At 32.7% G+C, this 19,092-nt stretch overlaps 7 non-coding genes across 7 annotated transcripts; all 7 read right to left on the bottom strand.

Annotated features, from left to right (window-relative positions):
- Positions 1-632: 632 nt before the first annotated feature.
- On the bottom strand, positions 633-705 carry TRNAP-AGG (transfer RNA proline (anticodon AGG)). The gene has a single exon. It is a non-coding gene; the product is annotated as a tRNA-Pro (tRNA).
- Positions 706-5,239: 4,534 nt separating this feature from the next.
- Positions 5,240-5,312, bottom strand: TRNAP-AGG (transfer RNA proline (anticodon AGG)). The gene has a single exon. It is a non-coding gene; the product is annotated as a tRNA-Pro (tRNA).
- A 1,772-nt stretch (positions 5,313-7,084) lies between these two features.
- TRNAP-AGG (transfer RNA proline (anticodon AGG)) lies at positions 7,085-7,157 on the bottom strand. Its single transcript has one exon. It is a non-coding gene; the product is annotated as a tRNA-Pro (tRNA).
- A 1,768-nt stretch (positions 7,158-8,925) lies between these two features.
- Positions 8,926-8,997, bottom strand: TRNAP-AGG (transfer RNA proline (anticodon AGG)). Its single transcript has one exon. It is a non-coding gene; the product is annotated as a tRNA-Pro (tRNA).
- A 2,693-nt stretch (positions 8,998-11,690) lies between these two features.
- Positions 11,691-11,763, bottom strand: TRNAP-AGG (transfer RNA proline (anticodon AGG)). Its single transcript has one exon. It is a non-coding gene; the product is annotated as a tRNA-Pro (tRNA).
- A 1,768-nt stretch (positions 11,764-13,531) lies between these two features.
- Positions 13,532-13,603, bottom strand: TRNAP-AGG (transfer RNA proline (anticodon AGG)). Its single transcript has one exon. It is a non-coding gene; the product is annotated as a tRNA-Pro (tRNA).
- Positions 13,604-17,218: 3,615 nt separating this feature from the next.
- On the bottom strand, positions 17,219-17,290 carry TRNAP-AGG (transfer RNA proline (anticodon AGG)). The gene has a single exon. It is a non-coding gene; the product is annotated as a tRNA-Pro (tRNA).
- Between the last annotated feature and the right edge of the window lie 1,802 nt (positions 17,291-19,092).

The following is a 19,092-nucleotide window of genomic DNA, read 5'->3' as shown; positions in this document are numbered from 1 at the left end:
TTCAGATTTTACCATTTTTAAAGTAAAACTCAAATTATGTAATAAAAAAATGCAATAAGCTGGAAAAAAAGATGTTACATTTTAAAAATACCATAACAATTTAAAAATGTATTGGTAGCATAGCTAAAATGTTTCCTTAAGGTAAATTTTTGTCCAAGTATGCATATTTGGAAAGTTCAGAGCCAAGATTTAGGGGTTTCTATAGAGTTTGAACTTTTCTGATAGTTGGAACCTAAGACTTGTCTCATACTGTGTGCAACTTAAGCATACAGACCAAGAAGAAAGAAAAAAACAAAAACCTGCAATTAATTGTTGACCTTTTTGTTTGTCAAAAAGAGCCTATTCTTTTAAGCCACTCATTGTTTCTTAGAAAAAAGCAAGGTAAGAGAAAATCCTGTAATTTCATTTTGACAGTTTTTTATTTTTCAAAATGAGTTTTCTTTGAAGCCACTCAAGGTTACTTAGACAAAATGGAATCTACAGTATACCCAATATACCACCAAATGGTTGACAGTTTACTAAATATGCATAAGTATATATTTTTTGATGGATTTTCAAAAGCAAAATTCACTTGATGCTTTTGACATCAATCAGATAATGGAACCATGGGATTTAAAGGAACCGGAGAAGATGGGCTCGTCCGGGATTTTTAACCCAGGACCTCTCGCACCCTAAGCGAGAATCATACCCCTAGACCAACGAGCCAACTGTTCATGCATTTTCATGTATACTAATGAAATTGGAAGTGAAACTGTTGGAATACATTAGTAAGTATTTTAAAATTCTATCAGATAATAGAAGTAAGCACTTTTAAAGAACCTAAGAAAACAGGCTCATCCAGGATATGAACCTGGGGCCTTTTCCACCCAAAGCAAAAATCATACACCCAGACCAACAAGCCACAAGATAAATAATTTCTTATTCAGATTTTACCATTTTTAAAGTAAAACTCAAATTATTTAATAAAAAAATGCAATAAGCTTGAAAAAAAGATGTTACATTTTAAAAATACCATAACAATTTAAAAATGTATTGGTAGCATAGCTAAAATGTTTCCTTAAGGTAAATATTTGTCCAAGTAGGCATATTTGGAAAGTTCAGTGCCAAGATTTAGGGGTTCCTATAGAGTTTGAACTTTTCTGATAGTTGGAACCTAAGACTTGTCTCATACTGTGTGCAACTTAAGCATACAGACCAAGAAGAAAGAAAAAAACAATAACCTGCAATTAATTGGTGACCTTTTTGTTTGTCAAAAAGAGCCTATTCTTTTAAGCCACTCATTGTTTCTTAGAAAAAAGCAAGGTAAGAGAAAAACCTGTAATTTCATTTTGACAGTTTTTTATTTGTCAAAATGAGACTTCTTTGAAGCCACTCAAGGTTACTTAGACAAAATGGAATCTACAGTATACCCAATATACCACCAAATGGTTGACAGTTTACTAAATATGCATAAGTATATATTTTTTGATGGATTTTCAAAAGCAAAATTCACTTGATGCTTTTGACATCAATCAGATAATGGAACCATGGGATTTAAAGAAACCGGAGAAGATGAGATCGTCCGGGATTTTTAACCCGGGACCTCTCGCACCCTAAGCGAGAATCATACCCCTAGACCAACGAGCCAACTGTTCATGCATTTTCATGTATACTAATGAAATTGGAAGTGAAACTGTTGGAATACATTAGTAAGTATTTTAAAATTCTATCAGATAATAGAACTAAGCACTTTTAAAGAACCTAAGAAAACAGGCTCATCCAGGATATGAACCTGGGGCCTTTTCCACCCAAAGCAAAAATCATACACCCAGACCAACAAGCCACAAGCTAAATAATTTCTTATTCAGATTTTACCATTTTTAAAGTAAAACTCAAATTATTTAATAAAATATGCAATAAGCTGGAAAAAAAGATGTTACATTTTAAAAATACCATAACAATTTAAAAATGTATTGGTAGCATAGCTAAAATGTTTCCTTAAGGTAAAATTTTGTCCAAGTAGGCATATTTGGAAAGTTCAGTGCCAAGATTTAGGGGTTCCTATAGAGTTTGAACTTTTCTGATAGTTGGAACCTAAGACTTGTCTCATACTGTGTGCAATTTAAGCATACAGACCAAGAAGAAAGAAAAAAACAAAAACCTGCAATTAATTGTTGACCTTTTTGTTTGTCAAAAAGAGCCTATTCTTTTAAGCCACTCATTGTTTCTTAAAAAAAAAAGCAAGGTAAGAGAAAAACCTGTAATTTCATTTTGACAGTTTTTTATTTGTCAAAATGAGACATCTTTGAAGCCACTCAAGGTTACTTAGACAAAATGGAATCTACAGTATACCCAATATACCACCAAATGGTTGACAGTTTACTAAATATGCATAAGTATATATTTTTTGATGGATTTTCAAAAGCAAAATTCACTTGATGCTTTTGACATCAATCAGACAATGGAACCATGGGATTTAAAGAAACCGGAGAAGATGGGATCGTCCGGGATTTTTAACCCGGGACCTCTCACACCCTAAGCGAGAATCATACCCCTAGACCAACGAGCCAACTGTTCATGCATTTTCATGTATACTAATGAAATTGGAAGTGAAACTGTTGGAATACATTAGTAAGTATTTTAAAATTCTATCAGATAATAGAACTAAGCACTTTTAAAGAACCTAAGAAAACAGGCTCATCCAGGATATGAACCTGGGGCCTTTTCCGCCCAAAGCAAAAATCATACACCCAGACCAACAAGCCACAAGATAAATAATTTCTTATTCAGATTTTACCATTTTTAAAGTAAAACTCAAATTATTTAATAAAATATGCAATAAGCTGGAAAAAAAGATGTTACATTTTAAAAATACCATAACAATTTAAAAATGTATTGGTAGCATAGCTAAAATGTTTCCTTAAGGTAAATTTTTGTCCAAGTAGGCATATTTGGAAAGTTCAGTGCCAAGATTTAGGGGTTCCTCTAGAGTTTGAACTTTTCTGATAGTTGGAACCTAAGACTTGTCTCATACTGTGTGCAACTTAAGCATACAGACCAAGAAGAAAGAAAAAAACAAAAACCTGCAATTAATTGTTGACCTTTTTGTTTGTCAAAAAGAGCCTATTCTTTTAAGCCACTCATTGTTTCTTAGAGAAAAGCAAGGTAAGAGAAAAAACTGTAATTTCATTTTGACAGTTTTTTATTTGTCAAAATGAGACTTCTTTAAAGCCACTCAAGGTTACTTAGACAAAATGGAATCTACAGTATACCCAATATACCACCAAATGGTTGACAGTTTACTAAATATGCATAAGTATATATTTTTTGATGAATTTTCAAAAGCAAAACTCACTTGATGCTTTTGACATCAATCAGATAATGGAACCATGGGATTTAAAAAAACCTGAGAAGATGGGCTCGTCCAGGATTTGAACCCTGTACCTCTCGTACCCTAAACGTGAATCATACCCCTAGACCAACGAGCCAACTGTTCATGCATTTTCATGTATACTAATGAAATTGGAAGTGAAACTGTTGGAATACATTAGTACGTATTTTAAAATACTATCAGATAATAGAACTAAGCACTTTTAAAGAACTTAAGAAAACAGGCTCATCCAGGATATGAACCTGGGGCCTTTTCCACCCAAAGCAAAAATCATACACCCAGACCAACAAGCCACAAGCTAAATAATTTCTTATTCAGATTTTACCATTTTTAAAGTAAAACTCAAATTATGTAATAAAAAAATGCAATAAACTGGAAAAAAAGATGTTACATTTTAAAAATACCATAACAATTTAAAAATGTATTGGTAGCATAGCTAAAATGTTTCCTTAAGGTACATTTTTGTCCAAGTATGCATATTTGGAAAGTTCAGTGCCAAGATTTAGGGGTTCCTATAGAGTTTTAACTTTTCTGATAGTTGGAACCTAAGACTTGTCTCATACTGTGTGCAATTTAAGCATACAGACCAAGAAGAAAGAAAAAAACAAAAACCTGCAATTAATTGTTGACCTTTTTGTTTGTCAAAAAGAGCCTATTCTTTTAAGCCACTCATTGTTTCTTAGAAAAAAGCAAGGTAAGAGAAAAACCTGTAATTTCATTTTGACAGTTTTTTATTTGTCAAAATGAGACTTCTTGAAGCCACTCAAGGTTACTTAGATAAAATGGAATCTACAGTATACCCAATATACCACCAAATGGTTGACAGTTTACTAAATATGCATAAGTATATACTTTTTTGATGGATTGGCAAAAGCAAAATTCACTTGATGCTTTTGACAACAATCAGATAATGGAACCATGGGATTTAAAAGTACCGGAGAAGATGGGCTCATCCGGGATTTTTACCCTGGACCTCTCGCACCCTAAGCGAGAATCATACCCCTAGACCAACAAGCCAACTTTTCATGCTTTTTTCATGTATACTAATGAAATTGGAAGTGAAACTGTTGGAATACATTAGTACGTATTTTAAAATACTATCAGATAATAGAACTAAGCACTTTTAAAGAACCTGAGAAAACAGGCTAATCCAGGATATGAACCTGTGGCCTTTTCCACCCAAAGCAAAAATCATACACCCAGACCAACAAGCCACAAGCTAAATAATTTCTTATTCAGATTTTACCATTTTTAAAGTAAAACTCAAATTATTTAATAGAAAAATGCAATTAGCTGGAAAAAAAGATGTTACATTTTAAAAATACCATAACAATTTAAAAATTTATTGGTAGCATAGCTAAAATGTTTCCTTAAGGTAAATTTTTGTCCAAGTAGGCATATTTGGAAAGTTCAGTGCCAAGATTTAGGGGTTCCTATAGAGTTTGAACTTTTCTGATAGTTGGAACCTAAGACTTGTCTCATACTGTGTGCAACTTAAGCATACAGACCAAGTAGAAAGAAAAAAAAAATAAAAACCTGCAATTAATTGTTGACCTTTTTGTTTGTCAAAAAGAGCCTATTCTTTTAAGCCACTCATTGTTTCTTAAAAAAAAGCAAGGTAAGAGAAAAACCTGTAACTTCATTTTGACAGTTTTTTATTTGTCAAAATGAGACTTATTTGAAGCCACTCAAGGTTACTTAGACAAAATGGAATCTACAGTATACCCAATATACCACCAAATGGTTGACAGTTTTCTAAATATGCATAAGTATATATTTTTTGATGGATTTTCAAAAGCAAAATTCACTTGATGCTTTTGACATCAATCAGATAATGGAACCATGGGATTTAAAGGAACCGGAGAAGATGGGCTCGTCCGGGATTTTTAACCCGGGACCTCTCGCACCCTAAGCGAGAATCATACCCCTAGACCAACGAGCCAACTGTTCATGCATTTTCATGTATACTAATGAAATTGGAAGTGAAACTGTTGGAATACATTAGTAAGTATTTTAAAATACTATCAGATAATAGAACTAAGCACTTTTAAAGAACCTAAGAAAACAGGCTCATCCAGGATATGAACCTGGGGCCTTTTCCACCCAAAACAAAAATCATACACCCAGACCAACAAGCCACAAGCTAAATAATTTCTTATTCAGATTTTACCATTTTTAAAGTAAAACTCAAATTATTTAATAAAAAAATGCAATAAGCTGGAAAAAAAGATGTTACATTTTAAAAATACCATAACAATTTAAAAATGTATTGGTAGCATAGCTAAAATGTTTCCTTAAGGTAAATTTTTGTCCAAGTATGCATATTTGGAAAGTTCAGTGCCAAGATTTAGGGGTTCCTATAGAGTTTGAACTTTTCTGATAGTTGGAACCTAAGACTTGTCTCATACTGTGTGCAATTTAAGCATACAGACCAAGAAGAAAGAAAAAAACAAAAACCTGCAATTAATTGTTGACCTTTTTGTTTGTCAAAAAGAGCCTATTCTTTTAAGCCACTCATTGTTTCTTAGAAAAAAGCAAGGTAAGAGAAAAACCTGTAATTTCATTTTGACAGTTTTTTATTTGTCAAAATGAGACTTCTTGAAGCCACTCAAGGTTACTTAGATAAAATGGAATCTACAGTATACCCAATATACCACCAAATGGTTGACAGTTTACTAAATATGCATAAGTATATACTTTTTTGATGGATTGGCAAAAGCAAAATTCACTTGATGCTTTTGACAACAATCAGATAATGGAACCATGGGATTTAAAAGTACCGGAGAAGATGGGCTTATCCGGGATTTTTACCCTGGACCTCTCGCACCCTAAGCGAGAATCATACCCCTAGACCAACAAGCCAACTATTCATGCTTTTTTCATGTATACTAATGAAATTGGAAGTGAAACTGTTGGAATACATTAGTACGTATTTTAAAATACTATCAGATAATAGAACTAAGCACTTTTAAAGAACCTGAGAAAACAGGCTAATCCAGGATATGAACCTGTGGCCTTTTCCACCCAAAGCAAAAATCATACACCCAGACCAACAAGCCACAAGCTAAATAATTTCTTATTCAGATTTTACCATTTTTAAAGTAAAACTCAAATTATTTAATAAAAAAATGCAATTAGCTGGAAAAAAAGATGTTACATTTTAAAAATACCATAACAATTTAAAAATTCATTGGTAGCATAGCTAAAATGTTTCCTTAAGGTAAATTTTTGTCCAAGTAGGCATATTTGGAAAGTTCAGTGCCAAGATTTAGGGGTTCCTATAGAGTTTGAACTTTTCTGATAGTTGGAACCTAAGACTTGTCTCATACTGTGTGCAACTTAAGCATACAGACCAAGAAGAAAGAAAAAAAAAATAAAAACCTGCAATTAATTGTTGACCTTTTTGTTTGTCAAAAAGAGCCTATTCTTTTAAGCCACTCATTGTTTCTTAAAAAAAAGCAAGGTAAGAGAAAAACCTGTAACTTCATTTTGACAGTTTTTTATTTGTCAAAATGAGACTTATTTGAAGCCACTCAAGGTTACTTAGACAAAATGGAATCTACAGTATACCCAATATACCACCAAATGGTTGACAGTTTTCTAAATATGCATAAGTATATATTTTTTGATGGATTTTCAAAAGCAAAATTCACTTGATGCTTTTGACATCAATCAGATAATGGAACCATGGGATTTAAAGGAACCGGAGAAGATGGGCTCGTCCGGGATTTTTAACCCGGGACCTCTCGCACCCTAAGCGAGAATCATACCCCTAGACCAACGAGCCAACTGTTCATGCATTTTCATGTATACTAATGAAATTGGAAGTGAAACTGTTGGAATACATTAGTAAGTATTTTAAAATACTATCAGATAATAGAACTAAGCACTTTTAAAGAACCTAAGAAAACAGGCTCATCCAGGATATGAACCTGGGGCCTTTTCCACCCAAAACAAAAATCATACACCCAGACCAACAAGCCACAAGCTAAATAATTTCTTATTCAGATTTTACCATTTTTAAAGTAAAACTCAAATTATTTAATAAAAAAATGCAATAAGCTGGGAAAAAAAGATGTTACATTTTAAAAATACCATAACAATTTAAAAATGTATTGGAGGCATAGCTAAAATGTTTCCTTAAGGTACATTTTTGTCCAAGTATGCATATTTGGAAAGTTCAGTGCCAAGATTTAGGGGTTCCTATAGAGTTTGAACTTTTCTGATAGTTGGAACCTAAGACTTGTCTCATACTGTGTGCAACTTAAGCATACAGACCAAGAAGAAAGAAAAAAACAATAACCTGCAATTAATTGGTGACCTTTTTGTTTGTCAAAAAGAGCCTATTCTTTTAAGCCACTCATTGTTTCTTAGAAAAAAGCAAGGTAAGAGAAAATCTGTAATTTCATTTTGACAGATTTTTATTTGTCAAAATGAGACTTCTTTGAAGCCACTCAAGGTTACTTAGACAAAATGGAATCTACAGTATACCCAATATACCACCAAATGGTTGACAGTTTACTAAATATGCATAAGTATGTATTTTTTGATGGATTTTCAAAAGCAAAATTCACTTGATGCTTTTGACATCAATCAGATAATGGAACCATGGGATTTAAAAGAACCGGAGAAAATGGGCTCGTTTGGGATTTGAAACCGGGACCTCTCGCACCCTAAACAAGAATCATACCCCTAGACCAACGAGCCAACTGTTCATGCTTTTTCATGTATACTAATGAAATTGGAAGTGAAACTGTTGGAATACATTAGTAAGTATTTTAAAATACTATCAGATAATAGAACTAAGCACTTTTAAAGAACCTGAGAAAACAGGCTAATCCAGGATATGAACCTGGGGCCTTTTCCACCCAAAGCAAAAATCACACACCCAGACCAACAAGCCACAAGCTAAATAATTTCTTATTCAGATTTTACCATTTTTAAAGTAAAACTCAAATTATTTAATAAAAAAATGCAATAAGCTGGAAAAAAAGATGTTACATTTTAAAAATACCATAACAATTTAAAAATGTATTGGTAGCATAGCTAAAATGTTTCCTTAAGGTAAATTTTTGTCCAAGTATGCATATTTGGAAAGTTCAGTGCCAAGATTTAGGGGTTCCTATAGAGTTTGAACTTTTCTGATAGTTGGAACCTAAGACTTGTCTCATACTGTGTGCAACTTAAGCATACAGACCAAGAAGAAAGAAAAAAACAATAACCTGCAATTAATTGGTGACCTTTTTGTTTGGCAAAAAGAGCCTATTCTTTTAAGCCACTCATTGTTTCTTAGAAAAAAGCAAGGTAAGAGAAAAACCTGTAATTTCATTTTGACAGTTTTTTATTTGTCAAAATGAGACTTCTTTGAAGCCACTCAAGGTTATTTAGACAAAATGGAATCTACAGTATACCCAATATACCACCAAATGGTTGACAGTTTACTAAATATGCATAAGTATTTATTTTTTGATGGATTTTCAAAAGCAAAATTCACTTGATGCTTTTGACATCAATCAGATAATGGAACCATGGTATTTAAAAGAACCGGAGAAGATGGGCTCGTCTGGGATTTGAACCCGGGACCTCTCGCACCCTAAGCGAGAATCATACCCCTATACCAACGAGCCAACTGTTCATGCATTTTCATGTATACTAATGAAATTGGAAGTGAAACTGTTGGAATACATTAGTAAGTATTTTAAAATACTATCAGATAATAGAACTAAGCACTTTTAAAGAACCTGAGAAAACAGGCTAATCCAGGATATGAACCTGGGGCATTTTCCACCCAAAGCAAAAATCATACACCCAGACCAACAAGCCACAAGCTAAATAATTTCTTATTCAGATTTTACCATTTTTAAAGTAAAAATCAAATTATTTAATAAAAAAATGCAATAAGCTGGAAAAAAAGATGTTACATTTTAAAAATACCATAACAATTTTAAAATGTATTGGTAGCATAGCTAAAATGTTTCCTTAAGGTAAATTTTTGTCCAAGTATGCATATTTGGAAAGTTCAGTGCAAAGATTTAGGGGTTCCTATAGAGTTTGAACTTTTCTGATAGTTGGAACCTAAGACTTGTCTCATACTGTGTGCAACTTAAGCATACAGACCAAGAAGAAAGAAAAAAACAAAAACCTGCAATTAATTGTTGACCTTTTTGTTTGTCAAAAAGAGCCTATACTTTTAAGCCACTCATTGTTTCTTAGAGAAAAGCAAGGTAAGAGAAAAAACTGTAATTTCATTTTGACAGTTTTTTATTTGTCAAAATGAGACTTCTTTAAAGCCACTCAAGGTTACTTAGACAAAATGGAATCTACAGTATACCCAATATACCACCAAATGGTTGACAGTTTACTAAATATGCATAAGTATATATATTTTTTGATGGATTTTCAAAAGCAAAACTCACTTGATGCTTTTGACATCAATCAGATAATGGAACCATGGGATTTAAAAAAACCTGAGAAGATGGGCTCGTCCAGGATTTGAACCCTGTACCTCTCGTACCCTAAACGAGAATCATACCCCTAGACCAACGAGCCAACTGTTCATGCATTTTCATGTATACTAATGAAATTGGAAGTGAAACTGTTGGAATACATTAGTACGTATTTTAAAATACTATCAGATAATAGAACTAAGCACTTTTAAAGAACTTAAGAAAACAGGCTCATCCAGGATATGAACCTGGGGCCTTTTCCACCCAAAGCAAAAATCATACACCCAGACCAACAAGCCACAAGCTAAATAATTTCTTATTCAGATTTTACCATTTTTAAAGTAAAACTCAAATTATGTAATAAAAAAATGCAATAAACTGGAAAAAAAGATGTTACATTTTAAAAATACCATAACAATTTAAAAATGTATTGGTAGCATAGCTAAAATGTTTCCTTAAGGTACATTTTTGTCCAAGTATGCATATTTGGAAAGTTCAGTGCCAAGATTTAGGGGTTCCTATAGAGTTTTAACTTTTCTGATAGTTGGAACCTAAGACTTGTCTCATACTGTGTGCAATTTAAGCATACAGACCAAGAAGAAAGAAAAAAACAAAAACCTGCAATTAATTGTTGACCTTTTTGTTTGTCAAAAAGAGCCTATTCTTTTAAGCCACTCATTGTTTCTTAGAAAAAAGCAAGGTAAGAGAAAAACCTGTAATTTCATTTTGACAGTTTTTTATTTGTCAAAATGAGACTTCTTTGAAGCCACTCAAGGTTACTTAGATAAAATGGAATCTACAGTATACCCAATATACCACCAAATGGTTGACAGTTTACTAAATATGCATAAGTATATACTTTTTTGATGGATTGGCAAAAGCAAAATTCACTTGATGCTTTTGACAACAATCAGATAATGGAACCATGGGATTTAAAAGTACCGGAGAAGATGGGCTCATCCGGGATTTTTACCCTGGACCTCTCGCACCCTAAGCGAGAATCATACCCCTAGACCAACAAGCCAACTATTCATGCTTTTTTCATGTATACTAATGAAATTGGAAGTGAAACTGTTGGAATACATTAGTACGTATTTTAAAATACTATCAGATAATAGAACTAAGCACTTTTAAAGAACCTGAGAAAACAGGCTAATCCAGGATATGAACCTGTGGCCTTTTCCACCCAAAGCAAAAATCATACACCCAGACCAACAAGCCACAAGCTAAATAATTTCTTATTCAGATTTTACCATTTTTAAAGTAAAACTCAAATTATTTAATACAAAAATGCAATTAGCTGGAAAAAAAGATGTTACATTTTAAAAATACCATAACAATTTAAAAATTTATTGGTAGCATAGCTAAAATGTTTCCTTAAGGTAAATTTTTGTCCAAGTAGGCATATTTGGAAAGTTCAGTGCCAAGATTTAGGGGTTCCTATAGAGTTTGAACTTTTCTGATAGTTGGAACCTAAGACTTGTCTCATACTGTGTGCAACTTAAGCATACAGACCAAGAAGAAAGAAAAAAAAAAAAAACCTGCAATTAATTGTTGACCTTTTTGTTTGTCAAAAAGAGCCTATTCTTTTAAGCCACTCATTGTTTCTTAAAAAAAAGCAAGGTAAGAGAAAAACCTGTAACTTCATTTTGACAGTTTTTTATTTGTCAAAATGAGACTTATTTGAAGCCACTCAAGGTTACTTAGACAAAATGGAATCTACAGTATACCCAATATACCACCAAATGGTTGACAGTTTTCTAAATATGCATAAGTATATATTTTTTGATGGATTTTCAAAAGCAAAATTCACTTGATGCTTTTGACATCAATCAGATAATGGAACCATGGGATTTAAAGGAACCGGAGAAGATGGGCTCGTCCGGGATTTTTAACCCGGGACCTCTCGCACCCTAAGCGAGAATCATACCCCTAGACCAACGAGCCAACTGTTCATGCATTTTCATGTATACTAATGAAATTGGAAGTGAAACTGTTGGAATACATTAGTAAGTATTTTAAAATACTATCAGATAATAGAACTAAGCACTTTTAAAGAACCTAAGAAAACAGGCTCATCCAGGATATGAACCTGGGGCCTTTTCCACCCAAAACAAAAATCATACACCCAGACCAACAAGCCACAAGCTAAATAATTTCTTATTCAGATTTTACCATTTTTAAAGTAAAACTCAAATTATTTAATAAAAAAATGCAATAAGCTGGAAAAAAAGATGTTACATTTTAAAAATACCATAACAATTTAAAAATGTATTGGTAGCATAGCTAAAATGTTTCCTTAAGGTAAATTTTTGTCCAAGTATGCATATTTGGAAAGTTCAGTGCCAAGATTTAGGGGTTCCTATAGAGTTTGAACTTTTCTGATAGTTGGAACCTAAGACTTGTCTCATACTGTGTGCAACTTAAGCATACAGACCAAGAAGAAAGAAAAAAACAATAACCTGCAATTAATTGGTGACCTTTTTGTTTGTCAAAAAGAGCCTATTCTTTTAAGCCACTCATTGTTTCTTAGAAAAAAGCAAGGTAAGAGAAAATCTGTAATTTCATTTTGACAGATTTTTATTTGTCAAAATGAGACTTCTTTGAAGCCACTCAAGGTTACTTAGACAAAATGGAATCTACAGTATACCCAATATACCACCAAATGGTTGACAGTTTACTAAATATGCATAAGTATGTATTTTTTGATGGATTTTCAAAAGCAAAATTCACTTGATGCTTTTGACATCAATCAGATAATGGAACCATGGGATTTAAAAGAACCGGAGAAGATGGGCTCGTTCGGGATTTGAACCCGGGACCTCTCGCACCCTAAACAAGAACCATACCCCTAGACCAACGAGCCAACTGTTCTTGCATTTTCATGTATACTAATGAAATTGGAAGTGAAACTGTTGGAATACATTAGTAAGTATTTTAAAATACTATCAGATAATAGAACTAAGCACTTTTAAAGAACCTGAGAAAACAGGCTAATCCAGGATATGAACCTGGGGCCTTTTCCACCCAAAGCAAAAATCATACACCCAGACCAACAAGCCACAAGCTAAATAATTTCTTATACAGATTTTAGTAATTTTAAAGTAAATCTCAAATTATTTAATAAAAAAATGCAATAAGCTGGAAAAAAAGATGTTACATTTTAAAAATACCATAACAATTTAAAAATGTATTGGTAGCATAGCTAAAATGTTTCCTTAAGGTAAATTTTTGTCCAAGTATGCATATTTGGAAAGTTCAGTGCCAAGATTTAGGGGTTCCTTTAGAGTTTGAACTTTTCTGATAGTTGGAACCTAAGACTTGTCTCATACTGTGTGCAACTTAAGCATACAGACCAAGAAGAAAGAAAAAAACAAAAACCTGCAATTAATTGTTGACCTTTTTGTTTGTCAAAAAGAGCCTATTCTTTTAAGCCACTCATTGTTTCTTAAAAAAAAGCAAGGTTAAGAGAAAAACCTGTAACTTCATTTTGACAGTTTTTTATTTGTCAAAATGAGACTTCTTTGAAGCCACTCAAGGTTACTTAGACAAAATGGAATCTATAGTATACCCAATATACCACCAAATGGTTGACAGTTTACTAAATATGCATAAGTATTTATTTTTTGATGGATTTTCAAAAGCAAAATTCACTTGATGCTTTTGACATCAATCAGATAATGGAACCATGGTATTTAAAAGAACCGGAGAAGATGGGCTCGTCTGGGATTTGAACCCGGGACCTCTCGCACCCTAAGCGAGAATCATACCCCTATACCAACGAGCCAACTGTTCATGCATTTTCATGTATACTAATGAAATTGGAAGTGAAACTGTTGGAATACATTAGTAAGTATTTTAAAATACTATCAGATAATAGAACTAAGCACTTTTAAAGAACCTGAGAAAACAGGCTAATCCAGGATATGAACCTGGGGCATTTTCCACCCAAAGCAAAAATCATACACCCAGACCAACAAGCCACAAGCTAAATAATTTCTTATTCAGATTTTACCATTTTTAAAGTAAAAATCAAATTATTTAATAAAAAAATGCAATAAGCTGGAAAAAAAGATGTTACATTTTAAAAATACCATAACAATTTTAAAATGTATTGGTAGCATAGCTAAAATGTTTCCTTAAGGTAAATTTTTGTCCAAGTATGCATATTTGGAAAGTTCAGTGCAAAGATTTAGGGGTTCCTATAGAGTTTGAACTTTTCTGATAGTTGGAACCTAAGACTTGTCTCATACTGTGTGCAACTTAAGCATACAGACCAAGAAGAAAGAAAAAAACAAAAACCTGCAATTAATTGTTGACCTTTTTGTTTGTCAAAAAGAGCCTATACTTTTAAGCCACTCATTGTTTCTTAGAGAAAAGCAAGGTAAGAGAAAAAAATGTAATTTCATTTTGACAGTTTTTTATTTGTCAAAATGAGACTTCTTTAAAGCCACTCAAGGTTACTTAGACAAAATGGAATCTACAGTATACCCAATATACCACCAAATGGTTGACAGTTTACTAAATATGCATAAGTATATATATTTTTTGATGGATTTTCAAAAGCAAAACTCACTTGATGCTTTTGACATCAATCAGATAATGGAACCATGGGATTTAAAAAAACCTGAGAAGATGGGCTCGTCCAGGATTTGAACCCTGTACCTCTCGTACCCTAAACGAGAATCATACCCCTAGACCAACGAGCCAACTGTTCATGCATTTTCATGTATACTAATGAAATTGGAAGTGAAACTGTTGGAATACATTAGTACGTATTTTAAAATACTATCAGATAATAGAACTAAGCACTTTTAAAGAACTTAAGAAAACAGGCTCATCCAGGATATGAACCTGGGGCCTTTTCCACCCAAAGCAAAAATCATACACCCAGACCAACAAGCCACAAGCTAAATAATTTCTTATTCAGATTTTACCATTTTTAAAGTAAAACTCAAATTATGTAATAAAAAAATGCAATAAACTGGAAAAAAAGATGTTACATTTTAAAAATACCATAACAATTTAAAAATGTATTGGTAGCATAGCTAAAATGTTTCCTTAAGGTACATTTTTGTCCAAGTATGCATATTTGGAAAGTTCAGTGCCAAGATTTAGGGGTTCCTATAGAGTTTTAACTTTTCTGATAGTTGGAACCTAAGACTTGTCTCATACTGTGTGCAATTTAAGCATACAGACCAAGAAGAAAGAAAAAAACAAAAACCTGCAATTAATTGTTGACCTTTTTGTTTGTCAAAAAGAGCCTATTCTTTTAAGCCACTCATTGTTTCTTAGAAAAAAGCAAGGTAAGAGAAAAACCTGTAATTTCATTTTGACAGTTTTTTATTTGTCAAAATGAGACTTCTTGAAGCCACTCAAGGTTACTTAGATAAAATGGAATCTACAGTATACCCAATATACCACCAAATGGTTGACAGTTTACTAAATATGCATAAGTATATACTTTTTTGATGGATTGGCAAAAGCAAAATTCACTTGATGCTTTTGACAACAATCAGATAATGGAACCATGGGATTTAAAAGTACCGGAGAAGATGGGCTCATCCGGGATTTTTACCCTGGACCTCTCGCACCCTAAGCGAGAATCATACCCCTAGACCAACAAGCCAACTATTCATGCTTTTTTCATGTATACTAATGAAATTGGAAGTGAAACTGTTGGAATACATTAGTACGTATTTTAAAATACTATCAGATAATAGAACTAAGCACTTTTAAAGAACCTGAGAAAACAGGCTAATCCAGGATATGAACCTGTGGCCTTTTCCACCCAAAGCAAAAATCATACACCCAGACCAACAAGCCACAAGCTAAATTATTTCTTATTCAGATTTTACCATTTTTAAAGTAAAACTCAAATTATTTAATAAAAAAATGCAATTAGCTGGAAAAAAAGATGTTACATTTTAAAAATACCATAACAATTTAAAAATTTATTGGTAGCATAGCTAAAATGTTTCCTTAAGGTAAATTTTTGTCCAAGTAGGCATATTTGGAAAGTTCAGTGCCAAGATTTAGGGGTTCCTATAGAGTTTGAACTTTTCTGATAGTTGGAACCTAAGACTTGTCTCATACTGTGTGCAACTTAAGCATACAGACCAAGAAGAAAGAAAAAAAAAATAAAAACCTGCAATTAATTGTTGACCTTTTTGTTTGTCAAAAAGAGCCTATTCTTTTAAGCCACTCATTGTTTCTTAAAAAAAAGCAAGGTAAGAGAAAAACCTGTAACTTCATTTTGACAGTTTTTTATTTGTCAAAATGAGACTTATTTGAAGCCACTCAAGGTTACTTAGACAAAATGGAATCTACAGTATACCCAATATACCACCAAATGGTTGACAGTTTTCTAAATATGCATAAGTATATATTTTTTGATGGATTTTCAAAAGCAAAATTCACTTGATGCTTTTGACATCAATCAGATAATGGAACCATGGGATTTAAAGGAACCGGAGAAGATGGGATCGTCCGGGATTTTTAACCCGGGACCTCTCACACCCTAAGCGAGAATCATACCCCTAGACCAACGAGCCAACTGTTCATGCATTTTCATGTATACTAATGAAATTGGAAGTGAAACTGTTGGAATACATTAGTACGTATTTTAAAATACTATCAGATAATAGAACTAAGCACTTTTAAAGAACTTAAGAAAACAGGCTCATCCAGGATATGAACCTGGGGCCTTTTCCACCCAAAGCAAAAATCATACACCCAGACCAACAAGCCACAAGCTAAATAATTTCTTATTCAGATTTTACCATTTTTAAAGTAAAACTCAAATTATGTAATAAAAAAATGCAATAAGCTGGAAAAAAAGATGTTACATTTTAAAAATACCATAACAATTTAAAAATGTATTGGTAGCATAGCTAAAATGTTTCCTTAAGGTAAAATTTTGTCCAAGTAGGCATATTTGGAAAGTTCAGTGCCAAGATTTAGGGGTTCCTATAGAGTTTGAACTTTTCTGATAGTTGGAACCTAAGACTTGTCTCATACTGTGTGCAACTTAAGCATACAGACCAAGAAGAAAGAAAAAAACAATAACCTGCAATTAATTGGTGACCTTTTTGTTTGGCAAAAAGAGCCTATTCTTTTAAGCCACTCATTGTTTCTTAGAAAAAAGCAAGGTAAGAGAAAAACCTGTAATTTCATTTTGACAGTTTTTTATTTGTCAAAATGAGACTTCTTTGAAGCCACTCAAGGTTATTTAGACAAAATGGAATCTACAGTATACCCAATATACCACCAAATGGTTGACAGTTTACTAAATATGCATAAGTATTTATTTTTTGATGGATTTTCAAAAGCAAAATTCACTTGATGCTTTTGACATCAATCAGATAATGGAACCATGGTATTTAAAAGAACCGGAGAAGATGGGCTCGTCTGGGATTTGAACCCGGGACCTCTCGCACCCTAAGCGAGAATCATACCCCTATACCAACGAGCCAACTGTTCATGCATTTTCATGTATACTAATGAAATTGGAAGTGAAACTGTTGGAATACATTAGTAAGTATTTTAAAATACTATCAGATAATAGAACTAAGCACTTTTAAAGAACCTGAGAAAACAGGCTAATCCAGGATATGAACCTGGGGCATTTTCCACCCAAAGCAAAAATCATACACCCAGACCAACAAGCCACAAGCTAAATAATTTCTTATTCAGATTTTACCATTTTTAAAGTAAAAATCAAATTATTTAATAAAAAAATGCAATAAGCTGGAAAAAAAGATGTTACATTTTAAAAATACCATAACAATTTTAAAATGTATTGGTAGCATAGCTAAAATGTTTCCTTAAGGTAAATTTTTGTCCAAGTATGCATATTTGGAAAGTTCAGTGCAAAGATTTAGGGGTTCCTATAGAGTTTGAACTTTTCTGATAGTTGGAACCTAAGACTTGTCTCATACTGTGTGCAACTTAAGCATACAGACCAAGAAGAAAGAAAAAAACAAAAACCTGCAATTAATTGTTGACCTTTTTGTTTGTCAAAAAGAGCCTATACTTTTAAGCCACTCATTGTTTCTTAGAGAAAAGCAAGGTAAGAGAAAAAACTGTAATTTCATTTTGACAGTTTTTTATTTGTCAAAATGAGACTTCTTTAAAGCCACTCAAGGTTACTTAGACAAAATGGAATCTACAGTATACCCAATATACCACCAAATGGTTGACAGTTTACTAAATATGCATAAGTATATATATTTTTTGATGGATTTTCAAAAGCAAAACTCACTTGATGCTTTTGACATCAATCAGATAATGGAACCATGGGATTTAAAAAAACCTGAGAAGATGGGCTCGTCCAGGATTTGAACCCTGTACCTCTCGTACCCTAAACGAGAATCATACCCCTAGACCAACGAGCCAACTGTTCATGCTTTTTCATGTATACTAATGAAATTGGAAGTGAAACTGTTGGAATACATTAGTACGTATTTTAAAATACTATCAGATAATAGAACTAAGCACTTTTAAAGAACTTAAGAAAACAGGCTCATCCAGGATATGAACCTGGGGCCTTTTCCACCCAAAGCAAAAATCATACACCCAGACCAACAAGCCACAAGCTAAATAATTTCTTATTCAGATTTTACCATTTTTAAAGTAAAACTCAAATTATGTAATAAAAAAATGCAATAAACTGGAAAAAAAGATGTTACATTTTAAAAATACCATAACAATTTAAAAATGTATTGGTAGCATAGCTAAAATGTTTCCTTAAGGTACATTTTTGTCCAAGTATGCATATTTGGAAAGTTCAGTGCCAAGATTTAGGGGTTCCTATAGAGTTTTAACTTTTCTGATAGTTGGAACCTAAGACTTGTCTCATACTGTGTGCAATTTAAGCATACAGACCAAGAAGAAAGAAAAAAACAAAAACCTGCAATTAATTGTTGACCTTTTTGTTTGTCAAAAAGAGCCTATTCTTTTAAGCCACTCATTGTTTCTTAGAAAAAAGCAAGGTAAGAGAAAAACCTGTAATTTCATTTTGACAGTTTTTTATTTGTCAAAATGAGACTTCTTGAAGCCACTCAAGGTTACTTAGATAAAATGGAATCTACAGTATACCCAATATACCACCAAATGGTTGACAGTTTACTAAATATGCATAAGTATATACTTTTTTGATGGATTGGCAAAAGCAAAATTCACTTGATGCTTTTGACAACAATCAGATAATGGAACCATGGGATTTAAAAGTACCGGAGAAGATGGGCTCATCCGGGATTTTTACCCTGGACCTCT

This window comes from Pseudophryne corroboree, chromosome 3 (assembly GCF_028390025.1).
Source record: "Pseudophryne corroboree isolate aPseCor3 chromosome 3, aPseCor3.hap2, whole genome shotgun sequence".
Taxonomy (NCBI): domain Eukaryota; kingdom Metazoa; phylum Chordata; class Amphibia; order Anura; family Myobatrachidae; genus Pseudophryne; species Pseudophryne corroboree.
This window is presented reverse-complemented; position numbering and strand designations above follow the sequence as displayed.